The 9,651-nt window shown below is 36.7% G+C and overlaps 1 long non-coding RNA gene across 6 annotated transcripts in view; it reads left to right on the top strand.

Moving 5' to 3' along the window:
* LOC109365888 overlaps nucleotides 1–9,651 on the top strand; it is a 14,574-nt gene that overhangs the window by 2,868 nt on the left and 2,055 nt on the right. Inside the window, exons 3-7 of one of the 6 annotated variants that reach the window (XR_002111712.2) lie at nucleotides 247–360; nucleotides 3,865–3,894; nucleotides 4,994–5,166; nucleotides 7,612–7,810; nucleotides 9,477–9,625. This is a non-coding gene — a long non-coding RNA (uncharacterized LOC109365888). The remainder of the gene's footprint in view (nucleotides 1–246; nucleotides 361–3,864; nucleotides 3,895–4,993; nucleotides 5,167–7,611; nucleotides 7,811–9,476; nucleotides 9,626–9,651) is intronic. The other 5 variants (XR_002111715.2, XR_002111713.2, XR_002111717.2 and 2 more) reach the window with 5 other exon arrangements.

The raw sequence follows: 9,651 nt of genomic DNA, 5'->3' as shown, positions 1-9,651 counted from the left end.
AAACAAAAAAAAAAACAACAGTTAACATGTTCTGCGATTTGGTGCTTCTTTATTGCTCACAGCTGAGTAGTTTAGGGTGAGGGTTTTCTTTTTTAAGTTGTTACTGATCTCTTGCCATATCATGCTAACAATTCCCTAAAAACATTAGCTCATTTCTACTCCACTTTTAAAGATTAGCTCATCTGAGCTATGTACTTTGGTGTGTAGGTGCTGAGTGCTAAACACAACTTAATTTTTCATTTTCAGAAGACATTCTTAAGAAAAACAGCTACTTAATTAGTTTGATCTTCTGAGCAATTTATCACACTCCATGTATTGGGATACAAACAAGGTCATTGTTTGGCAGGTTCAATTTGAGAGGTGAGCAGGAGAGAATTTTATTATTTATGTGTATTTCCCCCTATAATTTCCTCAATTCTCTAGAATGCTTCTTTCTTTTTGTAGTGATAGAAGTGCAAGAATTTCCTTATAGTAACAGTCCTACTTCAAAACTGAGTAATTTGCAGCAAATAAAGAGAATGTGCCTTTTCCGTAGCTGCTCTACTACTTACAAAGAAATTCTCCAGAGCCTGAAAGAACCACTAGTTATTTTAGGGACTTGATAAGACCCAAGTGAAATTGAAACTACTGATGAGGGTTTTTCCTAAGTTTATTCTTCTAAATCAGCTTCTTTTTGTTATGTGAAAACTATAGAGCTAAGTTTCCCTAGTGCAAATCGTTTGTGAAATCCAAACGATTAAAAGAAAGTTATTATGAAATAATTATTTCATATTTTAAAAATCCCACCCAAAAACAGATTGCATTTTTTTCCTAAGCTCACAAGGACCTCCTGTCTCCACTCTGTCACACCCTTAGGCCATCAGCCTATCAGCATGGATAAATACATGGAAAAGCCTCTGTGAAGTCACAGAGGTTCATCTGTATAGGGTCATTTTCAAGGTGTTGAAGAAGACTACCTTTATTTTTTCTGACTTATATGCTGAGGATGTTATTTTCTAAGCAAACAAATAACAAACTCAGACATAGCAATGTAATAAGTTATATTATGTTTCTCATAGCCAGATTTTACAAGCTGGCCACTAAGGTCCTGTAAAATTAAAGCAACAGCTCATCACAGAACTTTGCAGCATGCAAGAACATAGAGATGTAGAAGCCCAATTAGGTCATCCACTCCAGCCCACCCTTAACCTCTGCCAATGATACAAACTTCCATGGTGTTCTCATTTTATCATAGCCCAAGGAAAATGAATTCCATCTCACATAAAAGAAAGAATGTAGGGTCAAACATTGAGACAGAGTACAGGCTACGCTTACAATAGCCAACACAATTCTCCCTAACTGACTTCCATCCAAAAAGAAAAAAAGCCATCCCAGATCATCCAAGCAGCTGAACACTTAAGTAATGGGCTATTTTAGTCATTTTGTGAGAATTGCTGACATCAGCAAATAGAGTTACTCTTACTTTTGAATGGCATGATCTGTGACCTGGTGTTCCCTTCTTGGAGTTATAATCATATTATGACACTGAAGTCAATGCTGTTTCTATGCTGTCTGATGGGAAAGAAAACTGCTTTTTTTATTTTCTTCCACAGACAGCAGATTTTTTTTTATCATTTAATTTCAGGAATACCAGACTTTCTCATGCCTCCTGTAAACCAGTATCTCACAATTTCCTATTCCTTCTAATTCTGACAGTTAGTTCTGACTGCTTGCTTTCGAGGCTATTACTTTGGAGAACCCTGTCTTTGATTTTCTGTGATCTTCAAAATCCAATTAGCAGTCTTCTAGATTTGTTGGAATCGCACAACTGAACTGGCAGATGAAATTGCTCATCACCTCAACAAACAGAATAATTGGAACCTGCTCAAATCTGAGTCCTTCTCCTTCCTTTCCTGAGTAAAAAGATGCTTTATATATCTGCAGCAGATACTTGGGTCTTTAGGTCATCTTTAAGGGCATTTTTCCAAGACAGAAGAATAATGTGGAGTGGTATACAATGTTGCCTCAAGTAACAAAGTGTGACTGGAGGCTACATGGTGCTGTGATGTAGAGGGCAAGAAGGGGAAAAATAAACAAACAAGCTGGTACCTCTCACCATGTTTTTAATACCATGGTTAAAACTAAACTACAGTGTTGATCAGCATAAATACCAGGTGGTTCCATTTACAGAGGCCAGAGAGCCACTAACTTTTATCCTTGCCATGAAGAAATATTTATGAAGTCTCCATAGCTCCTGTTATCTGTAGCATTGATAGTGATCAGAATGCTTCCAACGAAGCTCCTCTTTTCTATTTTGCTTCAGATGTACATTAAGCGGAAATTGACTTTTCTAAAAACTCAAGTTATGTTAAATGAATATACGTACACTATACTTCAAGATACATGGTAAAACTAATGCTCTTAAATTAATGTGTTTTACCTGTATTTGTATATGTTACAAATTAGCTGTTATTTTTAATGGCTCACTATAATTATATATAAACTATAACCCTATTCAGTGTCAGAGAGGAGTCTGCTCCTAAATGGCTTTATAATCTAGGAATATATTTAAATAACCCTGCAAGTTTAGGTTTTTATTTCATTCATAATTGAAATGATTTACTTGCAAATCAAAACTAGAAGATGAAGTGTTAATTCATTTTTAATTCTTTTTTTTTTTAGTAAAATAATATTGCATTCCCATGATTTATTATATAATGCACAATGCGTAGCCAAAAAAAAAAGAAAAAGAACATTACAATAGGGAAGGTACCTAGGAATTTGCTTCCCATGCTTAATGCTTTAGGTGGTCATAGGAAAGCTTCTCTATCTATTGAACACATTTCCATAGTTAGCTAACCCTTGACCTACTAGACAAAATAAAAGATTATAGAGGAAAAAAAAAAATAGTCCAAAACCATGCAACTACTGCCTACCATGGAAACACTCTTCTTTCCTTTATCAGCTAAATATGGCTCCCTCATGTAATTTATCACTTTAAGAGAATACCTTCTTTGTTTGAGTCAAGGCACTCAAACATGACATCTGTGGTGATGTGTGTGGGATGAATTGATTTGAGCTATTCACTAGGAACTGCAGAGCTTTTAAAGAAGTAATGGCATTTTGTTGCTCACTGAGGTAAAAAGCAGGACTAAAACAGATGGCAGAGAAAAGTTTGGAAGATCTATGTAGGTCACTCTGAAAGTAATGCATCCTCGTTGTTTCCATGGAATATACAACAGATATAAAGAGCACAGTAATACTGTAAGCGAGCTTGATTCTTCATAGTCTAGACTAACTTGGCAGTTGCTGCCTTTGTCTGTACTCAATGTCCTTTACTCTTCATCTAGAATTGAAGCAATTAGAAGGCTGGAGTAGTAATTAATAATTGAGTAGTAATGAGTAGCGATTTAACTACTGATCACTACTTTTCCAGCTACTACTGAATGCTATAAATGGAATGTAAATTTCTCCCAAAACTGTGTGAAATATTTGCACCTTGTAGCAGGTAATGGATACGATTAATGGATACGATGTTGTTTATTATTTGAGGATTCATAAAAAGATGCTTTGAAGTTTTCTCTTCCATTGGTCTAAATACATACAGTTCTTAGAGAAATGTGTAGCAATAAAATGAATTATATCATATAGTACTAAGGACTGAATTACGACTGAGCTTTATATTAGGACTGAAATATATCACCTTATATTGTGTCAACTGGAACATGACCGTAAACAGATTGCCAGCTAACATAGGGTAAAAAGTACACAACAATTGTCTGCAATTTTTGCATATATTACTTGAATTTGCAGTGCATCTTTGAAACGCTTCCTTTATGCGTAACATATGCTGACAGTGTGTTTTATGGTCCCTTTTTATTTTAGGACCTGAATTTCCAGGATGAATGTTAACAGGTATTTCAAGCCCCACTGTAAAAACTCTTCCACAGATGAGTAACAAATGACTCTACCTACAGACATAAAGCTACTTGGTTATGGATGAGAAAGGACTGAACTCATTGCCAAAGCAACTCTTGCTTGTAAAACCTGTGAAGGGTGGTCTGTGGCAGTAGATCGGAAACACAGGGAGTATTTCTGAGGGTTTATTCAGACAACAGGCTTCTTGAGTAGCCTCATTTAGTCTACAGAGCCTGCATAGGGAAACAGGGACTCTTTCTCACTTACTGCCTTTAGATTCTTAACAGTACAAACAACTATTGTTCCTTGGCTAGATTTCACTAGGACAGAGGAGAATTACTGAAGATCGTAGATGCTTTATGCACATTATGAAACATGATCTGGTCAAGGACAACAAGGTTGCTCCCATGCACTAAGAAAACAAAGATATTTTGAAACTGGATAGCAATACTTATGTTTTGCTTACTATGTATCATTCAGTATTGTTTAATGTTAAGCAACAGTAGTAGAAGGACTATCTCAAGCACAGAGAACCTTTACAACAGTAAAAGAACACCTGATCTCATCTGAAAATATGTGTATGATGCTTTCAGAAGTTCAACTAACACCTTTGTGCTGCACTGCCTGGTACTTATCTGGGGCCTTCTGCTGCCTACCATATGCCCCTTTCTCTACAGAGCCACAATGAATGAAGTAGGGAATGTGTGTTGTTTGTGAATGATGGTGAAAACATGTCTTTGGCAGGGACCCTCCTGTGACATATTACATGCAATTTTAAAAAACAAAGGGGTAAAAGAGAAAAAATGAAGGAAAATGTACCCATTTTATCCCCCCTGTATTCTCCTAAGATTTGGCATTACCATATGGGATCTTGTTTTGCAGGGCTTTGGATCAATATCAAGGATTTTGTTTCTTCAGTTTTAAGAACTTTTCATCACTTTTTCCTTCTAGCCTGAAAATGCAACTTTAAATACTTTACCAGGGAATGCTTCTGTGTTTAAAAAATAATTTTACTCTGTGCCAGCATCTGCAATTGAAATCAGTGTCAATCCTGATTCAGTTCTGACTCCCACAGACGAATATTCATTTTCACCAGGAATTATCTTTGTACATGTGTACACCTATTGCATGGAGCTGAAGAAAGAACAAGGAATTCTGTTATTTGAGTGCACCCTTCTACTGCTTGCTCCTCCTTGTCTGATTTGCTCCATGCCCCATAAGGCACAAAGACAGAAGAATGTGGTCTACCACAAGGTGTCTGACTAACAGGTAGGGTGGAAATTGCAGCCTTGGATTACTCAGGGATAAATACAGAATGTTAACTAATTAGTAGGGAGGGGAAGAGATCTGGTAAGTGACTATTATGATTATTGTGCAACAAAAAGCAATGTCTGGGAAGCTGGAATGCAAAATCTACCTTTCTGGGTTAGAACAGCATTGGATTAAGCTGAGTATTCTTCTGCTAGTCATCTTTAATGTGTGCTGCATCTGGATAATGTGAGAAACAACAAACCCACCCATGTGTAGTTCTTAAGGAGAGAGCTGAAGGTGAAATTCCTTCCTGATCTCCAAGTGAAGAATGAAATTCATCTTCATTTCTTCTGTCTCAGCAAGTATTGTGATATGAAACAATCTACTTCAAATTTTGTGCGTAACTAAGGTACTCTTTACGCCCTAGAGTTTTTCCTGCTCCAGCAGTTACTCAGTGTAAAGCTGATTTTATTTGGCATGAATTTTATATTTAAAACTGTATGTATCTCACAAAACCGGGGTTCAAACTCTGATTCATGAGCCTTGCTGGATTTGGATGTGACCCCCTAAAGATATTACTGCTCATTGCTGTCCTGTGTGCTTATGAACTGGTAGTTGCCAAATCCATCTTAGAAGAGCAGGACAAGTAGCGTTTACCTGCTAGTTACAGTCCCTGGTCAGTATATTAACAAAATTCAGATCATTTGCATAAGTCTCTTAGTTGGCAGCAAAGGGATGGACACATTACATTGTCCATCCTACCATTCCTACTATAGTTTCAGTATCCTACAACAGTGTAGATGAGTGTGGTGCTATCTCTGCATGGATCCTAGGTAAGCAACTTCATGCCTGTGATTCTTCCTTCCTCTTTCTCTCTTTTGAATTTCCACTTGATAATTTACAGGGATGTCTGAGCCTTTAAGCTACTTCAATGGCAGCACATAATAGCCCGATGTTTTGCATTCACACAAATTACACAGAAAAAAGTAGCTTTATAGCATTGCACTATTACAAGTTCTGTAACAACATTATATCTTTGTGGTGTAAAAATATCTTGGCTAAAATCAGCTACTTTCTGATAAATCTTGTAGCTCTGAGGGTAACAATTCTTCTAGCTCTTCTCATCTTGTTAACGTAATGTTCAACTTTCTGTATGATTTGTATAACTTTATATTTGACTGCTTATGCTAAAGCTTTAGTGGAAAAAAAAAAAGTAGTACTGGCACTCAAATTTTATCCTCTGGGGTTTTTGAAAGCTATATAATTGATTATTTAGTGTCCAGAAATATTTCTTCTGTGTATAAGGTAATTTATAACCTTAGCTTTAAACAAATCTGGGACCTAGTTGAGGCTTCCACTTGAGTGGCTGATTAAACAAAAGACGGAAACGGTGACAGCTACTGTATAATGGATTTCCAGATGATTGATCACTTGTCCAAAAACTTTTGAACTTCAAATATTTTCAAACACTGTCATGTCTAAGCTGTAACTTAGCCTGAATATCTGTGAACAAGAGGTGGCAAGAGCCTAGCAACAGCATAGTGAAATATACCCTGAAATAATTTTGCAGAATTACTTGCATGTTATTTTTATCAGTTCATTAATTCTAATTTTCAGTCAGGAGTTAAATAATTAGTTGTCATCAGACTGATTTCTATATGGGCCTGAACTCAGAGTCAACAGGAGTTTTTTTTCCATTGGCCTCAATGGGATTTGGTCAGACCTTAAAAGGAAAACCTTTCCATAGGACTCTTTCCCCTAAGGACATAGTTGTTTGCAAGGGCAAACTCCTAACAAACTCTCAATTGCTCTAAAACACAGTCAGCAATCTGAGACCATGAGAGAACACTTCTGTTTATTACTTCTTTTCTGTAATAGAAAATGCTAGTCTGTATGAAATACAAGTTGATTTCCTGTTTTGAAAATTGAATTCTGCATTCTTCAGTGAGTGGATGCAGGAGATGTTCCTTGCTACTTACACTTTTTTTTTTTGTCTCCTTTCTTTCTCTTTTCCCTTCTTTTTCTTCTTTTTTCTTCATCTTTTCTTAATATTTGGATGTTTTCACAAGAACAAAGTGATGATCAAGCAATGGCATGATGAAGAAAGTGGTGTGTTTTTTTTGTTGTTGTTGTGTTTTTGTTTTTGTTTTTTAAGATCCTTGGAAGAATAGCAGGGTTACCAGGAATTAACAGGATGTTAAGCAAGGAGCATTAGGTAGGGGAAGGATTTGAGAACAGGTTGCTCCCAGTCTGGACCTAACAGCCAGTATCAATCATAAACACTCTATCACACTGGGAGAATGTGTGTTCACAGTGATACTGCAGGAAATAATCTTGCCTCAGTTAGTATCCTTACACTTCAGTTAACAAGTCACCTGAATAATTGCAACATATTCTTCCAGCACCTAATGCTTGATCCCAAATTATAGTGGAAATTTGATTGTTGCTTTTTTTTTTTTACAGGTGAAACTGCAAGTTCCCTTTCTATTAGAGCTTTTTCCAGAGGTTGAGCAAGGATGTGAAAAATGTAACTGATATGTAAACATATTCTTCAAAAAAATATTGATCAAGTTTACCGAGTGCTGGAATCTAATCGAGTTAAACTAAATGGAAATAACCTAAGTACGGAAACAGTGGACAGGAGCCAGTACTTCATACCCCTGTGAGTGGTGCCTCTGAAGTCCACGTTCTAATTTATTCTTGGTATAATTCCATGGGTAAATCTTCACTCTTGGGAATTCTCTGTGGGTTGTATGTTCCAAGTCTCTATCAATAGTGAAAACTGAATTGCAAATCAGGAAAATACACAGTGAGAACAGGAAGAATCTGCTGTTACTTATACGTGTTAAGAGATGGAAACTTCCAAAGGCAGGGCATATCAGTAGCTGCAAGACACAGAAGTATGTTGGTTATTAAATAAGTAGACAATATACGACCCTTGCAACGTTTGGGAGTGCTATTGAAAGGGTATTCATAACTTTTGGTTTTCATTATGAAATCAGTAAATCTCAACTGCATTCTTCTCTTCTGCTTTATCCCATTTGCTTGTGTTTAAATAAACCTCAGTATTGCATTGTTTTGGTGCCACTGATAAGATTTCAGCATAGTATATATTCATTATAAAAAGGCAACTTTCTATTGTGTTGTTAAATTTCTATTCACAGGCTTAAAACTATATTTTCTTTATTCCTTTTTCCCCTCTAATAGATTAATATATTTAACAGGTGCCATTACATCTTTGAAGGAATAGTAACAGATTTTCTTAAATTTTTAAGTGCTTATCTTTAGAGAGCAAGTCATGTACTTTGGAATCATTTAACGTGTCACAGTGACATCCTGATTTCCAGCTAGCAGTTAAAATGTTTTCATTTGAACATATGATTATTTCTCTCTGGAAAGAATGTAGTGCAAATACAAAGCAGTATTTTTTTTTTATTTCTCATCTTGATTATTTATATCCAAAATGGATGCTTAATTGAGAAATAGAGAAAACAAGACATAATTCCTGCTCCAGTGAACTTGCATCTAATATATCATCACGGTTTTGAACAGAGATGAATGCTGCGGACAAAAAAAGAATAATCTGTGTAGCTTTAGGGTCAGCTAGGCATTCTCGGGAATCATTTTCCATGTTATTCATCCAGTAGAGCACTTACCATATATGTTCATAATATTTACATACCATACTGTTCTTAGTTGTAAAAGCTCAGGGTCATATTGTCACACGCCTTGGAGGATTAGTGGGAAAGTTACTCACTTGTAGCCTGGTGCCTGCTTGTCTGCGTGCACATTGCAAAACAAAAGGAAATCCCCTTCAATTCAACCTATGCCAGCGGCACTCCTTCCTAATCTTAACAGAGAAGGTCGGATTGGTGTAAGACTACTGACTCTAGGATTTATTAACGTTTCAGTAAGTATTCCAAAAGGAATAAATTCATATTAAAAGAAATATTGTCAGAAGTACCTTGAAGATTTAGGAGCACAAATCCCGAGAGTAAAGGATTTATGAACCCAGGCTACATAGGTTATATTTTTCATAAGAACATCCTGGGAAGCTGTCGTGATGCCTTGCCTCTCCCACTTTCTTTACATCATGAAGAGGTTCAGATGGATCTGGCACAGGCTCTCCCACGCGCCTGCAAGCACTTAGGTTTGCAGCTCTGCTGGTGAGACTAGCGGTAAGCAGCCTGGAAGCTGTCTGTGCGGATGGGAGGACTCTGGGAGATGCAAGGCAAAGCTGACAGCTGCTTCAGGGGTCTGACCTTCCAGGGAGGGAAGGCAGAATCTAGTTTTGTACATGGGCTTTGGTGTTTTTTTTTTTTCCCCAGGTCTCCCAGCAACTTCAGCTCTGCCTTCTGCCATAAGCAAGGAAAAAGTCTTGAAGAGCATAAGGAAGGTCATGTTGTCACTACTATAACCACTGTTACTGTAGTTGTTATTGCCAGACACCTTCTTTTCCAGTCAGTATTATCACAAGGTAGTGTAAAAAAAAAAAACAACAAA

The sequence above is a fragment of the Meleagris gallopavo genome, chromosome 2 (genome assembly GCF_000146605.3).
Source record: "Meleagris gallopavo isolate NT-WF06-2002-E0010 breed Aviagen turkey brand Nicholas breeding stock chromosome 2, Turkey_5.1, whole genome shotgun sequence".
Lineage (NCBI taxonomy): Eukaryota > Metazoa > Chordata > Aves > Galliformes > Phasianidae > Meleagris > Meleagris gallopavo.
Note: the sequence above shows the minus strand (reverse complement) of the source record. Positions and strands in the feature narration are given on the sequence as shown.